Genomic DNA, 18,470 nt, shown 5'->3' on the forward strand with positions numbered 1-18,470 from the left:
TAGAATAATCAACCTCCCCAAAAAAAGGGTACGTAATCTAGTATACTAACATGGGACAGCGCCACCCATTAATTCATTAGTGACAGGTGTGTTACCAGGTTAACGCCCGCATTGCATTTGCAGATTGTTCCATATCATTGCTGCTGCTATTGGACTAGAGTATTTGTTGCAGGTTTGTCACCTTTGACTCTTCCCTGGGCATGGTGGAGTGGTTTGTGTTTACAGGACAAAAAAAGTTTGAGCCTGGTTGTGTTCGTAACTCTTAACTTTATGAAACATTACAATTGCACTATACCCCAAGGAGTTCCTGATTCAGTAAGTCCATTTAATTAAGTGGCTGTAGCCTTTATTAATCTTTAAAACTTAGATTATTTTTTCTTTGTAAGCAATCATCTGCAATTCCAACCAATCCCTTTGTATCCACCGACCCTTCAGTATGTACATTCCTACATAAAGCTTCACCTGCCTATCATAGGTTTCCCACCGTCACACTAAATCCATTGTTATACATACATTTCAGGAATCAGCAGCTGGACACTGTTCCTTCCTGGTTATGGGAAGCATCTAGTCATGGGGAAAAAAATCCAGTATAGGCCTATCTTAACAACTTTCTATGGAACATGAAACTCAACTGCACTTTGTTAATTGCAAGGCAAACCCTGTTTGGCAACACGCTTAATGTATGGTGTCATACAACAATCAGCCAGCATACTTTCCAATTTAATTTTGAGACATGTTATTGGTGCCAGATCAAATCATAACAGTCTGGTAAGGCCAATGCAGATATGTTAAAAAGTGGAACAGTTAATAGCAAGCCCGCTATAGGTAGCCAAAGTTCCAATAGCCCATTTTCATCCACATGGGGGAGGGGGGGGGGGGCGGTGGGTTAGTTGTTGGGGATGGGGTGGGTTATTAGTTGGGGGGGTTATTACTCGGCCGGGGGGAGGGTTCAGTGTGAGGGTTCTAGGTGTTCTAGAGCAGTGTTTCTCAACATTTTATCGGTGTGCACCCCTTTTAAAACCCTGTACTCACCAAGCACCCCCTAGCATAGTAAACATTATCAGAAGTACCCCTTGATAAATATATATTAAATCCTAATACATGATAATTGGTTCTAAACAATTCCCAAGCATTTACTATTGCTTTTACTTAGCTAAAGTACGAATTTGGTGTTGTTTACATACGATTTATCATTTTCTAAAACTCTAAATTTGTTATTCATGGTTAAGTATATCAAGCCCGAGTACCCCCTGGAACCATCAGAAGTACCCCCTGGGGTACGCGTACCACACGTTGAGAACCTAGGTTCTAGAGGTTAGGTCATAGTGAAATACTGGCAAATATTTCACTATATCAATTAGGTAGTAGAATATCGGTAAATTTACAGATATTCTACTACTGCAATAAAATGGTCATTTACTGTTAACATTTGTTTTGCCGTTTAATACTGCGCCTACATTAGAGCGTGGCATTTTCAAATGTATTCATGAAAAGTTCCACAGCACTGCCTCATATTCTACAGTCACGGTCAAAAGTTTTGAGAATAGCCCAATACTGGTTTTTACAGTCTGCTGCTTCAGTGTTTAGATTTTCTTTTTTGTTAATTGTTTCGGTTGTGTATTAAAGTATAATTAGAAGAATTTAATATGTTTCAAAGGCTTTTAGGCCTGGGACCCTCTAGCATCACTTTTCTAAGTGCTTGTGAAGCTTGCTTGCAAAGCTCTTGCTAATGTAATGCTATGGAGAATTTTCAAGAAATAACATCCCTCAAGTGGGATCACACCCATAGCATTACATTAGCAAGGGCTTTTAAAATTATAAGCGCTTTGAAAAGCGCTCCTAGTATGCCCCAGGCCTCATTGACATTTATATCAAGTTTATACAGATAGTCAATATTTGCAGTTTTGGCCCTTCATTTTCAAGAACTCTGCAAATTGTCCTGGCATGCTGTCAATCAACTTCTGGGCCAACCCTTGATGGCAACCCATTCTGTCATAATCAATGCTTGGAGTTTGTCAGAATTTGTGGGTTTTGTTTGCCCACCTGCCTCTTGATGATTGACCACAAATTGTCAATTGGATTAAGGTCAGGGGAGTTTCCTAGCCATGGACTGAAAATTGTAATGTTTTGTACCCCGAGTCACTTGGTTATCATTTTGGCATTATGGCACAGTGCACCATAATGCTGGAATAGACACTGTTCTTCACCAAAATGTTCTTGAATGGATGGAAGAAGTTGCTGTGGGAAGATGTTTTGACACCATTCTTAGGAAAAATTGTGTGTGAGCCCACTAGCTTGGAATTGAAGAAGCCCCCCAACAAATGATCTCAGAATACTTTACTGTTGGCATGGGGCAGGACTGATGGTAGTGCCTTTTCTTCTCCGGACAATCATTTTGAAGATGCCCAAAACATAAAAAAAATGACTTTACCCCATCTACAGCAGTCCAATTCCAGTACTTTGTGGATAATTTCAGCCCGTCCTTGATGTTTTTGTTGGAAATAAGTGGCTTCTTTGCTGTCCTCAACATTAGGGCATCCTCCAAAAGTTTTCGCCTCACTGTGCATGTAAATACACTCACTCCTGCATGCTGCTATTCCTGAGCGAGGTCTGTACTGGTGGCACCCTACTCCCACAGCTAAATCACCTTTAGGAGCTGGTCCTGGCACTTGCTGACTTACTGGACTTTTTTGGACACCCTGAAGCCTTCTTCACGACAATTGAACCTCTCTCCTAGAAGTTCTTGATGATCCGATAAATGGTTGATTTAGGTGCAATCATAGTAAAAGCAATATCCTTGCCTGTGAAGCCCTTTTACACAATGACCATGGTCAACAGAGGAAGAACAATGATTTCAAACAGCACCCTTCTTTTAAAGCATCCAGTCTGCTATTGTAACTCAAGCAGCATTACAGAATTATCTCCAGCCTTGTGCTCATCAACATCCTCACCTGTGTTAATGAGAAGATTACTGGATGATCTCAGCAGGTCCTTTTGTGGCAGGGCTGAAATGCAGTGGAAATGTTTTTATGGTGAGATTAAAGGACACCTGGACTGAAATGGATATGGAGGCTGCCCTATTTATTTGCTTTTAATCAGAGCCAGTTGCCTGGCAGTTCTGCGGATCTCTTTGGCTGCAATAGTTTCTGGATCACACATCTGAAACAAGCATATGGCTAATCCAGTCAGACTTTAACTAAATATCTGATCTGCAAGCTTGTTTAGGGTCTATGGCCAAAAGTATGAGAGGCAGAAAATCAGCAGGACAGCCATGCAATGCGTATTGTTTAAAAGGAAATAGAGATGTCAACCCCCAATATCCCTCTTAGCTCAGGTGTCTTAAGTTAATTGTCATGGAAAAGGACTGAAATTCATCTGATCACTCTTTATAACATTCTGAAGTATATGCCAATTGCCATCATAAAAACGGAAGCAGAAAACGTTGTTAAACCAATATGTGTGTCATTCTCAAAACTTAAGGCCATGACTGTAAATGCTCTTCTTTCACATGAAAACTTGGTATGGGGCTGCAAAACAGAAACGTATTAATGGTATTTGTTATGGGGTACAGGATTCTCCTTTATGGCTGGATCATAAAGCCTATAATGAACCTTATAATGCACAGCCCTCCATATCTAGTGAGCTTGACCACCACTGCACTAAGTCAATTAATTCAAAAGCACTGCATTCTTGGAAACCAACAGGGTAAATAGCCCTCTGAGGATAATCTGGACTACTAGGAAAGAGAGACAGACATACAACGGGATGAAAGCAGATGGAGATGGAAGGTCCAGGGACAAATTCTCAGCCTGTAGTGACACCAAAAGTATAAACGGGTAAGGTCTCAGCACCAGAATACAGATTTGAGCCGCTCCATCACTATATATGATTATTGCTTTTAGAATACAGATTCACAGTTGGTAGGAAAAGTAACATGCATATGCTTGGAGTTTTGGTAGAAAGCAAGCAAACATTAGTACTGAGACTGCACCAAACGTCTTTGTAAAAGTAAAAAAAGTTATTAACACTGATATTTTCCCCGAGCAAAACACAGATATATCAATTTCAGTTTTCATAAATAGGCCACTTAGCATTACATTGGATCATGTTGTTTTTGAAACACAGATAATTTCCCAGAAATAGAAGAAACACGAGGCAGCTCCCACTAGGAGGAGGGGGAGGGGGGTGGGGAGGGGTGCGGTAAATTAAATTTAATTCATGACTGCTCCAAGTATAAAATGTGCATAAGATAAAACTTCAGCACCGGCCAAGTAGCGTTTAGTGAGCACGTCCACAAATCACCCAGAATCTGATCAGACTTCAACTCCACAACAGCAGCAGAATGAGAGGCTGCCAGCAAAGATCTGAACAGGAGATGAACCTGCGCCTGGGGCCTAATCCCGTGACCAAGGGGGTTAACCCCTCCGCTGCAACCGGAGAGGAGGACTTCATTAAGAGCTTATGGAGCTGTTCTGCAGTTCCTCTGGCTGCTCTCCCTCCCCCGGCCCTAATGTTTCCCAACTTTCGCTCATGTTTAATCACCGCGCTGGGATACATGATGTACTTTTTCTGGCATGGAGCTTGGGCCAGAAATACAATGGCCAGATAATTAATATGAACGATCCACAGGCTGAACAGAATCGCTCTGAATTATGATGCAGAGACGAATGCTGCTCTTTAAGCTTGAGTCAGACTTCTTGGCAAAGTGATCATTGGGAGATTTGCTGTAAATTACATTTCTGGATGACTGGCACCTGAGGCTGGCATACATTTATTTTGAACAGAAGCAGGAGGGCCTTGCTGCGGCCAACTGGCTAAATCCGCAGTCAAAACACATACCTAGAAACTGTTTCACCTGCCAAAAGCATTTTAAATCTCTATTTTTAACACTCTTGAGCTAACCCCCCTCTTGAAGAAGGTAGCCATAGTCTTTCAACTTAAAGTAACACTAAACACAAACATCAAAACAGACATCAAACGTAGCTGAAAACTATGTCATCTTCTACTGTTTATGTCTGCATGTTGGGTTGTTGTGGATCTGCAAATTTTATAAGCTATTAACTTGCTATACACCAGCAGTTCCGGATGCAGCCTGGCTTCAGAGGCATAAAGAGATAATTTGCATATTCAGTAGTGATGCATTATGGGAGACCACAGTCAGTTCACTTAAAGCTGAATTACTGCAAATTCCTTCTGTTTTAAAAGGGGAACTCACATTAAGCAATGCATTTTAGTAGGAGGCCGTTTTAGGACCCGTTTCCACTAGAGCGAATCCGCATGCGTTGTCTGCATGCGGATTCGCATAACCAATACAAGTGGATGAGACGGTTTCCACTTGTCAGTTTTTTGGTGCGTTTTTCTGTGCAGGATTTTTCTGCACGGTAGGGCCTGCAGAATTCGCCTGCGTGTGGAATGCAGGCGATTCGCAGGCAATGTACTTAATAGGGGAAAACGAACTAATGTACATTGAGCCAGGCAGTGACATGGTTAAAATCGCTGATAGCCTGCCTATGCGAAATCGCATGCGAAATCGCGGCAAAAATCGCATGCGGAATCGCATCCGCATGCGATTTTGTCAGCGGTGGAATCCCAGCGATTCGCACCGCACTAGTGGAAACGGGCCCTTAGTCTATTTTAGTCTCCTATGCTTTACTAGTAGCTTTGGGTCACCAGGAGCTGTTTGGGTATTCTGTTGATCATGTTTACAGCAGCTGTAATTATCCCTAATCCCCATGGGGGAAGGGTGGGGACTCTAGTGTTTAATAGTGAGGAGATAGCAGAAAAGCTTCTCCTCAATTTGTTCCAGAAATGCCTTTACTCTTCTGACAATTTTTCAGGAGAACCCACAGCACTTTGATGAAACATCTTCAAGACTTCACAAAAGGTGTCCAAGTTGAAGCCGCCTAATTTTTTTTATTTTGTTGACTATGGATATCTCATGATCTGCAAGACTCAAATTCTTCAAAAAACCATCACAACATGTTTCAATTCTATTTATATAAATGTAGTTACCGGTAAGTTATAGTATATGAAATCCTGTCCTGTAATTCTTTGTGCTGTATTCATTTTGTTAAAAATAACCCTCACTGAGGGTTTATGACAATACTAGTCTGCTAACATAAGGAATGCTTATGAATGGTACAACAGTCAATTCAACCTTTGCTGATAGAAAAAAAAAAAGTTTTCCCCAACATATCTGAAGGCCAACAAGGTACATATTTATCTTCATTTCCTACTCAGCAGTTGTTTATCACCATTTATTAGAAAACGACAAGGCCACCTATAAGTATGTGAAGTTTCTCTTGCCACTTGTGTAGCTGTTTGAATTCCACTGAAGACAGAAAAAGTCACAGTGGAGCCCGTCTTCTAGAGATGGGCTCACGAGTACTTACAAGTGCCTAAGCACTCAAACTCGTGATTTAAATGAGGCTTAATTGCCTCAGGTGTGCGGCTGGGAAATAAGGGGCTGTTTACCCATAAGTCCGTGTATAGTGTTCCCTCCAAATAGCTTGCACGCTTCCTATTGGACGCATTGCAAGCCTCACCATGGCGCACTTCCTTCTGGCTTGAAGGAGGAAGTGCGCGTAGTGAGGTTTGCAACGCATCCAATAGGACGTGCAAGCTATTTGGAGCACACACCATACACGGACTTATGGGTAAACAGCCCCTTATTTCCCCGCCACACACCTGAGGCAATTAAGCCTCATTTAAATCACAAATTTGATTGCTTAGGCACTCGTAAGCACATCACTGCTATCTTCTCCACTTTTGGGTATATAAAGGCGTACATTTGATAAAAGCGCTTGTTGGAAAGGGCACAGGAAACAGACAGTAATAGAAAATAGGCACATTTTACTACTTATATAGAAAAATATTAACTTCTGTTGACGATCTATTGAAAAGCGAAGCAGAAAATTTGGGGGCGCGTTGAGTTGGCGTCAGGGGTTGGTTAACTGCTTAAGGGCTGCCGCAGGTCAAACCTATGCCACTTGTGGCTGCCTAAGCCTGATGCGGCGCAGTTTTAATGCAGGAGGCTTCCATGCATAGGATGTGACTGCGCATCCCTGCTGGCACAGAACTCCGCTGTCTAAAGACATCAGCGTTCCATACCTCGTTCAGAAGGCGTTTTCATTAGAGATGTCGCGAACCTCTGATTTTCAGTTCGCGAACCAGATTCGCAAACTTGCGCAAAGTAAGCCGATTCGCGAACCTTTCACCATAGACTTCAATGGGCAGGCGAACTTCCAAAACTGCAAACACTGTTTCTGGCCACAAAAGTGATGGAAAAGATGTTTCAAGGGGTCTAACACCTGGAGGGGGCACGGCAGAGTGAAATAAATGCCAAAAGTCCCGGGAAAAAAATCTGGATTTGACGCACAGCAGGGTTATAATCCCTAAAAGGCAGAAATCACATTGCATTCCTAAATTGGAGGCCTAAAGTGCTTGAAAACATCTTACATCAATCAGGTAGTGTAAGTAGTATACTGCTTCACACTGACACACCAAACTCACTGTGTAACGCACTGCAAACAGCTGTTGGTGTAGTGACGGCCGTGCTGGACTGGTGCGCACCATGACGAGAGTGCAGGCGATGGCGGTTTTCAAGCCCATATGGTTGGGCTGAGGTAGCTCAATGACAGAACAACAGTGACTGTCCAGCTGATCGAATTTGGTCTGTCCACAATGAAGCAACAACCTTATTATCTTGGGTCAGGTGTCCCCCTCCCCCCCAACACACTCATATAGCCAGTCATTGCTTCATTGTGATACGCAAGCCCCTTCACCGCGGCAAGGTAACGATCACAAAGGATAATTGGCACATGTACATGCCTTTTGTTTTGTTGTTGCAGCCGCAGTGCAGCTAGAAAAATTAGACAGGCACGTTCCAGCACCAGAAAAAATATAGCAGCGGCCTTAAAAATGCAGAAATCCACCTGGAGTCCTGGACCCTGTTGGTGGTGGCGGAGAAGGCAGTCAAGCGGCCTGCAGGCAGAGATGCTATGTGGAGGGACTGACTTAGTCTTAGGGCAGGCAGTCAAACGGCGTGCAGGCATAGATGCTGTCTGTGGGGACCGACCTAAGTCTTCGGGCAGGCCTGACTGTGCTTTGCAGACCAAGCATCCGTGGTCAGATGGACCCTTGACCCAACGCTGTGCGCCAGAGATGACACCACTTGCCTTTTAACATCACGGTACAGTTTGGGTATTGCCTATTTTGAGAAATAATTGGGTGATAGTATCTTACACTGTGGTGTGCGGCTTTGCTTTTGTGTGCCGGTTTTCCTCAGGTGGTCATCCCATTGCAGTTTGTGCTTTGTTATGTGCCTTCGTAAGGTAGTTGTCCCTACGTGGGTCGTGGTCTTTCCACAGCTCAATTTTCGGTGGCAGAGAGTACAGATGGCATTGCTCTCATCTGAGGCAGGCACACAAAAAAAAATTCCACACCGCTGAGCCCTGGGATGATGGCACATTTGGTGATGGCTGCCAACGAAGTGTTAAGTGGGGTGCCAGAATCAGAGCAGGAGGAGGAAGATATGTCACACTTCCGTGCGGAAGCTGAGGAAGATGAGGTGTTCGGTGTTAAATAATCAACTACGTCCTGACAATATTGGGGGTTGATGGCACGTGCCTTCTTCTGAACACTGTACTTTGGTCGACGAGGGCCGCACTAAATCACAACAGCGCAACCTCGAACAGACCTGCTGGGTGGTCTGCCTCTGGCTCTGCCTTTTGTTTTGTCCATATTGGGGGGATGAAGTGAAAGGTATGCACTGACTTGAGTAATACAATGTGCAGTCACACAGGTGCAGTGAAAGGTATGCAGTGAGTGCTGGTGTAACAATGTGCAGTCAGGTGCAGTGAAAAGGTTGCAGTGACTTCTGGTATAACAATGTGCGGTCACAAAGGTGCAGTGAAAGGTATGCAGTGACTGGTATTAAAATACAATGTGCAACATAGTTGCAGTTAACAGGTATGCACGGACTGATATATAAAACAGCGTGCGGTCACACAGGTGCTGTGAAAAGTATACAGTGACTGGTATTACAGTACAATGTGCAGCTGTCACACAGGTGCAGTTAACAGGTATGCACGGACTGGTATATAAAACAGCGCGCGGTCACACAGTTGCAGTGAACAGGTATGCACTGATTGGTATTACAGTACAATGTGCAGCTGTCACACACACAGGTTCAGTGAAAAGGTAGGCACTGAATGTGCTGGGCCTGGCACAGTATAGCAATTACCAAAAACCAGCTGCGACAGACAGGGCTGTATATGCAAGTGTCAGTGAGCCACAAAAAAAAAAAGAAAAAAAAAAAAAACACATCACAAGAACATTAGCTCTCAAAAGAGCTATTTTGGTGGTGCTTTTCAGCAACATATGTCAGCAGGAAACAAGCTAACAGACCTAACTATCGCTTTCCCTATCTCTCCAATGTCTCTCCCTTCTCTCACTAAAACAGGCAGCAGCCAGCACACAGAGTGAGAACATGGCCGACGCTGCTGCCTTATATAAGGGGGGGGGGGGCTCCAGGAGGGAGTGCAGCCTGATTGGCTGCCATGCGTCTGCTGACTGTGATGTAGAGGGTCATAGTTTAGTATAGGAGGCAGGTCGAACCGCCATAAAGTTTGTCGTGACCACGAACCCCCGATATTCGCGCGAATAAGTTCGGCCGCGAACCATTCGGGCCATCTCTAGTTTTCATTGGCTTCTGACCACCTGATCGCTGTGAGCTAATCACAGTGATAAAGAAAGAAAAGATTGGGGAAATGGAAAAAAAAACTCTGGTCCTTAAAGGGGCCAGAGCCTTTGGTACTAAAGTGGCTAAGTTTAGGCGTGGGAGCGTTAAGGTTAGGCGTGGAGCAGGTTTTTTTTTTAGGATTAGGCATGTGGGGGTGGTTAAGGATAAGCATGTGTGTGTGGGGGGGGGGGGGGTATTTTTTAAAAGTTAGGCATCGGTAAGGGAGGGTGCTGTGTGAGAATAGTGTCAGGTTAAGTTGCATCGGATATTATTTACAGATATTTTACTACAGTAATTTACACTTTTAAAATGTAGGATATCAGTAAATTTTACCACTATTCTGCAAGCTGAAATCAGGCACCCAGATTTCCTCACACACCTTTTCATGCACGCTTGAAAAGGGCTTTTCAACAGGACAAGTCTTTCGCCCTTTTTAGCTGTTTCGATATATATTGCTCCTCTACTTTTCAAGTCTAGTTCACCAGTAAAACGTATTCCCACTTTCGTACTTGCGGTCATGGACTTTGGGTGTGGCTGATGGGAGAGGAGTGAGGACAGCTTTCAAAACGACGTTCATTGCCAATGAATACAGATTCAGGATCATATACATCTAAAAAGTGGGAGACGGAACTAAGGCTTTACACGAGACCATGAGCTGAGGCAGACGTTTAGGGAAAGCTATGGGCTGTAGCACATAGGTGAAGCCAACTTTCTCAGGACAGCCTGCCAAGCTCGAGGTGCAGCACTCACATAACTGCTCTCAAGTAACATGAATGTGAAGTGCATGGTCATTTGGCTTACAGAGTACATTTTGATTAAGCAGATGGGGAAATGTTTCCTCTCCCTCTGTACGCCAGCTGTGAGGACCCTGTCCTAAGTAACTCTAGTTGTTGAGTCAACTGGTCGTGTTTCGGTAACTGCTACCCACTCTGAGATGTGTATGTGTGTTTTGGCAAATGATGACACCTTGCTACGCTCCAGGCACTATGGGGGGAGCTCTGCCAATACATCCCACATTTCAAGGGTTTTGGAGTACTATGCAGACTAAACTGCAAGGCATAAAGAACAGAACTGTGTACAGGATAGAAAGGCTTTTTCTTTCTAAATTGTTTGCTCTGTTCATGAATACATTATAAAAAGGTTTCTGACACATTAACTAGCAGTCACATACAATGCAATTTCATCAATAACGATTGCCCTACATACATAATGCCCAGATCAGAAGCTTGCAGTACAGAACTAGACCTGCAAGCATTGCTACAATTTGAATACCGTAATATAAAAAGGAAAACCACTTGATGATATGCACATTTACAACTGATTTTCATCAGGACTTCCTTAAAAGGGAACCTAAACTGAGAAGGATATGGATTTTTCCTTTTAAAATAATACCAGTTCCCTGACTCTCCTGTTGATCCTGTGTCTCCAATACTTTTAGCCACAGTCCCTGAACAAGCATGCAGATCAGGTGCTAAGACTGAAGTCAGACTGGATTAGCTGCATGCTTGTCTCAGGTGTGTGATTCAGCCACTACTGCTACCAAAGCAATCAGCAGCATTGCCAGATAACCGGTATGGTTTAAAAGGAAACATCCACATCCTTCTCAGTTTAGGTTCCCTTTAATGTTTCGTGCATCACAGACTAGCAGAACTGCAGGCTGTGATCTTTCAGACTCTGCATGCACAAATCTAAGTAATAACGGTGCAGAGTCAAGCAGCAGCGCCACCCACAAAGCACTGAGGGCCAGTTCACATGGACATTTAACAATACTGGTTGTATTCCCGAACTGTCAGGAATTAGTGGGCAGCATTTGAGCAGAGTGTTGGGATGGAGCTTGAATACCATCATACACATTCGTGTATATCTAATCAAGTGGCAACCGCCCACCAGTTGTAACATGCAACAGTCCCCTGCCACCAGTACACATGGCATTGTCAATGATACCAGTGGGTTTCATTAGCAGGAGACTGATGGAGAATCTCTGGCTGAAGTGCAGCTGAAACACACAGTAACTTATCTGTGAATGTAGCTATGGAGTTATGGACCTCAAATTTTATCCTGGGTGCCCTGTACCACCACCCATGTGTTTCCCTCCTCTAGAGAGCCAACTTTCCAAACTTCACACATAGTGCTTGTGATTACCAGTATAAGGTGTCAGATGTTCTCCTTAGAACAGAGGCTTTAGTTGGCCTTTAACCACTTCCCTACCACAGGCTTTTTTCCCCCTTCAAAACCACAGCAATTTTGACTCCATGCTCCTCCCATTCATTTGCCAACAACTTCATCTCTACTTATTACCAAAATTATCTATATCTATCTATCTATCTATCTATCCATCTATCCATCTATCCATCTATCCATCTATCCATCTATCCATCTATCCATCTATCCATCTATCCATCTATCCATCTATCCATCTATCCATCTATCCATCTATCCATCTATCCATCTATCCATCTATCTATCTATATTTTAGCCAAAAAACTAAATTAATTAAATTTTCATTGGGTGGTACATTTTGCTAAGAATGATTTTATTTTATATGGATTTTGCAGTGAAGAACAAAATTAAAGAAAAGATTGAAAAAAAAAAAAAAAAAAGTTTCTCAGTTTTCAGACATAGTATAAAAATAAAAAGTTCTACTGTAGATTAAACCCACACATTTTACTTGCTCATTTGTCCTGGTTATTACAATATTTAAAGAGAACCCGAGGTGGGTTTGAAGAATATTATCTGCATACAGTGGCTGAATCTGCCTATACAGCCCAGCCTCTGTTGCTATCCCAAACCCCCTAAGGCCCCCCTGCACTCTGCAATCCCTCATAAATCACAGCCACGCTGCTGACAAACAGCTTGTCAGAGCTGGCTGTGTTTATCTCTATAGTGTCAGTCTGCTGCTGTCCCCGCCTCCTGCAGAACTCCAGTCCCCACCTGCATCCCTTCCCTCCCTGCTGATTAGAGGGGAGGGGGGGGGGCAGGGACCGGAGCTATGCAGGAGGCGGGGGAGCAGCTGAGACTGACACTACAGATGTAAACACAGCCTCACAGCACGGCTGTGATTTATGAGGGATTGCAGAGTGCAGGGGGACCTTAGTGGGGTTTGGGATAGCAACAGAGGCTGGGCTGTATAGGCAGATCCAGCCTCTGTATGCAGATAACATTCTTTAAACACACCTCGGGTTCTCTTTAAATTAAGTCACTAGCACAATGAATGGTGACAATATTTTAATTTGAATTAAAGGTGTATTTTTCCGCTTTTTTTGTGGTGACTATGCGGGGGGTGGGGGTGGTGAAAGGGTGAATTTAGTTAATCATTTTTTTTTATTTATATTGTATATATGAGTATTTTTATCTAGTGACCAATATTTTTTGAGCCACTAGATGTCCCCACACTGTATTCCTGCGTACTGCGTGTATTACAGGAAGTAATGTGTATGTTTTACTTTTACTTTGTGAATAAACACCGGCATCTCGCTGATACTGAAGTTTATTCATTACAGGCACCATGATTGGCTTTGGGAACACATTTCTGATCACCAATAACGCCAGGAGCTTGTGCAGGAACTCGGAGATGTTTTCAGGGTCGTACAAAAGTGAAGCAAAGGTAGGCAAGTAGTTCATGTGTGTTTGTAGAGTCAGCCATCAGCTAAAGTAAACCTGTGAGGAGAGGAATACTGCTAGCACTATTTTTTATTCCCTTTTTTAAAAGAAGAAAAAAAAAATCTTCTTTTCTGGTTGTCCTACAGATCAGAATCCCTAACCTAGAACATGTATATAGATTTAACTATAGTCTCACTTCATTTGTCTGCACTTGGAAGTACACAGATTAGGTTCCGACAACTTATTTACATGCTTGTTCCACATTATAGGCAGACGAGTTTTCCAATGATAGGAATGCTACAGAAAGTAACTAAACACATACTTAACAAGGCAAATGTTAATTTCAATTAAAATAAGTGATATCAAAGCAAAGTGATATTATATCGCTTTCATGGGTGCTTGCCAGTGCACATCAGCTTGCTTTCTCTACCCTCAGAGCCCTTTCACACTGGGGCGGTGCGTCACAATGACACGCTGCTACCGCAGCCTAATGCAACCCTATGGGGCAGTTCATACTTCCTATGCTGCGGTACGTTGCACCGGAAGCTCCCAATCTAACGCTAGCGCAGAACTAGCCCAGAAGTCATTAGTCAATGGTGACGCTGGTTTTTTTTTAAAAAAAAAGTCGATGTCGCTACACGCATGCACAGAAGCATATTTTTATAATACACTTCTGTGCACTTCCGCATACCCCAAAGCAAGAAGTGACCGCGTGTCACTTCCTGCTTGGCTGGTGTCCAAATAGGGAACACCGCGCACTAATGCGGTGTTCCCTGAAAGCTGGTTTCTGGCAGTGCGGCGGGCGTGATGCACTGCAATGCTGCTGCCAGTTTGCAGTTTGAAACCGGCCTCAGGGTACAGCTGATGACTGTGTATCAGGTGTGACCATGCACCATTTAAAATCAAGAAAAACAAAGGATATCTGCCTACATTTCCCAGCATCCCTGTATTATTTGACATTCACAGGAAGCAAGTGGTAATGAGCATTTGAAGTCTGTATAGATCAGCTATAGGAAAAAGCTACATGGGTTTTTTTACATTTTAAAAGTTCTGTTCCAAAGTTAATGCTTATATACATTACAGTAATTTGTATGATTATGTTGAGATATCGCCTTGTTCAATTTTGGGTGTAGTTGTGCTTTCTGCCCACACATGAGGCAGTCCGGTACTGAAGATTGACACCCAGCCAAGTTCTGAGGAGTTTCAACCTAAACTTTTATGTGTGCAGAATATCTTTATGTATACAGTAAATATAAATAATATACAAAAATATATTCAAAATCAACATAATATTTTGTACACATTTATGTTCTTAAAATTGCAATCATTAAGCCCAAGTTAAACTTCTAGGGTTAAGAAGCAGCTAGAATTTTGTGGCAGTAACCTCTTTATTTCAAAGAACAACATTGCCCTCTAATGTTCAATAGTAGGCACTGCATGTGGAAAGACGTTTTGTGCGTATACAGTAGAATGCTTGGTGAAATTTGCCTTCTTAAAACAGAAGGAAACTTGAAATAATTCAGCTATAAGTGAACATTTGTGGTTACCCACAATGCACCACTACTGAATATGCAAATTATCTCTTTTTGCCCCTGTAAGTCAAGGAAGCATCCAGAGCTGCTGGTGTATAGCAAGCCTATAGCTTTTTTTTTTTTTTTTTTTTTTTTCCCTTTTTTTTTCTTCCCTTTTCTTCCTTTCTCTCTTTTCCTTCTTTTTTCCTTTTTCCCTTTCCCCTTTTCTCCTCTTTCTCTCTTCCTTTTTTTCTTTAGAATCTTTATTTATACGAAAAAATTTTTTTACAAAAACCATCAATAATTCATATCAATACATATCATATATCCTGGTATCCACCAGTTACATCGTTCTGGTCCCTTTTCAAGGGGGCCATTTCTGCTTAAAATGGATACTCCTAGTGGACATCATATTAACAAGCAGGTGTAAACCTTATATCACCATATTATACTGTTAATTCACCTCCATTCCCATCACTATATGTTCAATCATACTTTCTACCATCCACCCATGGTCTGATAGTCCTTCATTTCCAGCCACAACTCTGCCATTCATTCAGTCATCTAAAAATTTAACCGGGAGGGGGAGGGGAGCCCCCGGAGCCACGGAGAGCCAGAGCGCTTTCCTCTTAACTTTTCTCTTTTCTTTCTTTTCCCCTAGTGAATGCCCCTCTTCTCTTTCTCTCACTCCCTGCTCATCAGAGATGCATATTCCTCCGTGTCCACAAATAAATTCCATTTTTCTCAACTCTTTTCTGTTAATTGTTCTCCTACCCTATTTTCCTGAACCAATTTCTCCATCTGAGAGATATGTGTCACCTCCCTCAGCCATTCCCCTACTGATGGAGTATCCACTGATTTCCAGTGTCTAGCTATAAGTATTCTTGCTGCGTTTATTAGATGTTTCGCTATTGAATTCCTGTATTTTTTAACACTGAAAGGGTTTACATGCAGGAGATAAAAGTCCGGGTCCTCTGGAGGAGCTAACCCAGTTATTTTTCCTAGATATTTTTTAACCTCTGCCCAAAACGGCTGGATTTCCTGGCACTCCCAGAATATATGAAATAAAGTTCCCCTTTTTGTCCGGCATCTCCAACACCCTGCCTCCGCTTCTCCAAAGATCTTATTTAACCTATCCGGCGTATGATACCACCTACTTACCATCTTGACTCCTGACTCCTGGATTCTTATGGACATCGAGCTTTTATAGGCGAAATATAATATCCTCTTCCATTCGGTATCTGTATATTCTTTTTGTAGGTCTCTTAGCCACTTCTCTCTCCATTTCCCTGTCAGATCAGATTCCGAGTTCAAGAGATTATAAATTTCTGAGATGGAGCCTCTATTTTGTCCCACTCCCACACACATTTTTTCAAAGGGCCTCAAATCTCTAGAGAATTCCACTTTTGTACCTTGGGACCTTAAGAATGATCTGATTTGAATCAAAGACCATTCTTCCAGTCTAGGTTTCTGTAATATTTCCTTGAGCTCTGAAATTGATACCCAGTCTCCTTCCTTAACCAGTTTAGAAGCTCTAATTTGTTCGGGGTCTCCCCACTGCATGAATGCCTTCTTATTACGCCCCGGGCTAAAATCGGGATTGTCTAATATCGGAAGGAGAGGCGAGGGCCGATTAATTAATTGAGTTCTACGGGAGTATAGGGATAGTAATTCCAGGGAGCATCTAAGGAAACATCCTGCGGGATGTGCAATTGAGGTTTTCCTCTTTAACCATGGGATCCCTGTTAAGGGTGTCTGTATAAAATTTTGCTCCAATCTCACCCATATTTTATCTTCTCTATTTCTGTGCCAATCTATTATCCTCTTTAGGGCTGCTGCTGCATGATATATTTGTGGGTTAGGGACCGCCATTCCCCCATTCTCTTTAGGCTGTGTCATAAGCCTATAATTGATGCGTGGTGGCCTAGAGTGCCAAATGAATCTCAGAAAATCTTTCCTCAATGTATCAAAAAAGGCTTTAGGTACTCTTATCGGGAGAGACTGGAACACATGCAGCAATCTCGGCATGACATTCATTTTTATGATGTTGATTCGTCCGAACCATGAGAATTCTGGTCTATTCCAGTGATTTAAGTCCTTTTTTATTTCTTGTGCTACTGCTTTATAATTGCTATGGTATAGTTTCTGAATATTCGGGGAGATATTTATTCCTAAATATTTTAATGTGGAGGACATCCAACTAAATGGGAAATTTCCTCTTAGATGTTCCACCTCCTCTTGTTCCATGGCTACCCCCATAGCTTGGCATTTAGACCAGTTGATCTTAAACTTAGATAAATGTCCGTATCGTTTAAACTCAGCCATCAAACATGGCAGGGACACTCTTATTCCTGTAAGAAAAAATAAAAGGTCGTCTGCATAAGCGGCGACCTTGTGCATATCTCCGCCCACTTCCATGCCCTTTATATCTGAGTTTGCTCTAATGTTAGCGCGAATATCAGCGGAGAGAGGGGACATCCCTGCCGAGTTCCATTAAAGATCTGTATAGGTTCTGAGGGTACCCCATTAACCCTAATTCTTGCCGAGGGGGAAGTGTATAGTGCCAAAACTCTGCACAGCATGTTTTCTCCCAGTCCCACATGCCTGAGGGTAACCTCTATAAATTTCCAGTCCACCCTGTCAAATGCCTTCTCGGCATCTGTCGATAGGCACAAGACAGGGGACCCAGACACTTCAGCTGCTTGCATAAGCATCACTGCTCTCATAACGTTATCTCTAGTCTCTCTTCTCAGGACGAACCCAGCCTGATCTGGATGGATCAGAGCTGGTAGCCTGGGTGCTAGTCGCGCTGCCAGAATATGAGCAAATATCTTTAGATCTACGTTCAGCAATGCAATAGGTCTATAACTAGTGCACTGTGCTGGGTCCTTGCCCTTTTTCTGTATGACCGAGACCACAGATTGCAAGGAGTCCCTACCAAAATCCGTTTGTTTGTCCCCTCTCTCCGCCAAAGAATTCACTGCCTCCACCAGATAGGGCGCCAGAGCATTTTTATAACATTTATAGTACTCTGCGCCAAACCCATCCGGGCCTGGGGCCTTACCTAATTTACAATGGGCTATGGCCTTCTCTACTTCTTCTAATGTAATAGGTTGTTCCAATTTTCGTATATCATCCTCATTTAGCTTAGGCATCCCGGATTCCCGCATGTATTCCAGTATCTCTCCTCGTCTTTTAGCTCTACTTTCCTCAGTTTCCCCTCTCCCTATCCCGTACAGTTCCTCATAGAATTCTTTAAAAACTCTAGCTATTGATTCATTCCTATGATGTTTCCTGGAATTTCGATCGACAATGAAGGGTACATAGTTGGCCTGTTGCTGCTGTTTGAGTGCACTAGGCCAATAATCTTCCTCCTTTATTACCATGCTCATAGAACATTTTTTGGCATCTCTGGAGGGCATATCTGGCTCGTGTATACATTAAGGCTTTATATTTTTCTCTTTCTGCTGTTAATTCTCTAAGTATATCCTCTGTCCTATTCCCTTTATGCTGTCTTTCCAGCCTCTCTATATTCGCCATGAGTTCTTTTCTACGCTTCTCATTCTCCCGTTTTAAACGGCTTCCCTCTTGAATTAGCTTACCTCTGATTACACTCT

General features: G+C 42.8%; 1 protein-coding gene and 1 long non-coding RNA gene across 12 annotated transcripts in view; one reads left to right on the forward strand and one right to left on the reverse strand.

Moving 5' to 3' along the window:
• The window catches only part of WWOX (WW domain containing oxidoreductase), a 1,347,942-nt gene that overhangs the window by 1,225,642 nt on the left and 103,830 nt on the right, over positions 1–18,470 (reverse strand). The window lies entirely within an intron of this gene.
• LOC137537641 (uncharacterized) overlaps positions 1–18,470 on the forward strand; it is a 47,276-nt gene that overhangs the window by 2,766 nt on the left and 26,040 nt on the right. For both annotated transcript variants that reach the window (XR_011024638.1, XR_011024637.1), the window contains exon 2: positions 13,243–13,346. This is a non-coding gene — a long non-coding RNA (uncharacterized lncRNA). The remainder of the gene's footprint in view (positions 1–13,242; positions 13,347–18,470) is intronic.

The sequence above is a fragment of the Hyperolius riggenbachi genome, chromosome 11, assembly GCF_040937935.1.
Source record: "Hyperolius riggenbachi isolate aHypRig1 chromosome 11, aHypRig1.pri, whole genome shotgun sequence".
NCBI classification, from domain to species: Eukaryota; Metazoa; Chordata; class Amphibia; order Anura; family Hyperoliidae; genus Hyperolius; species Hyperolius riggenbachi.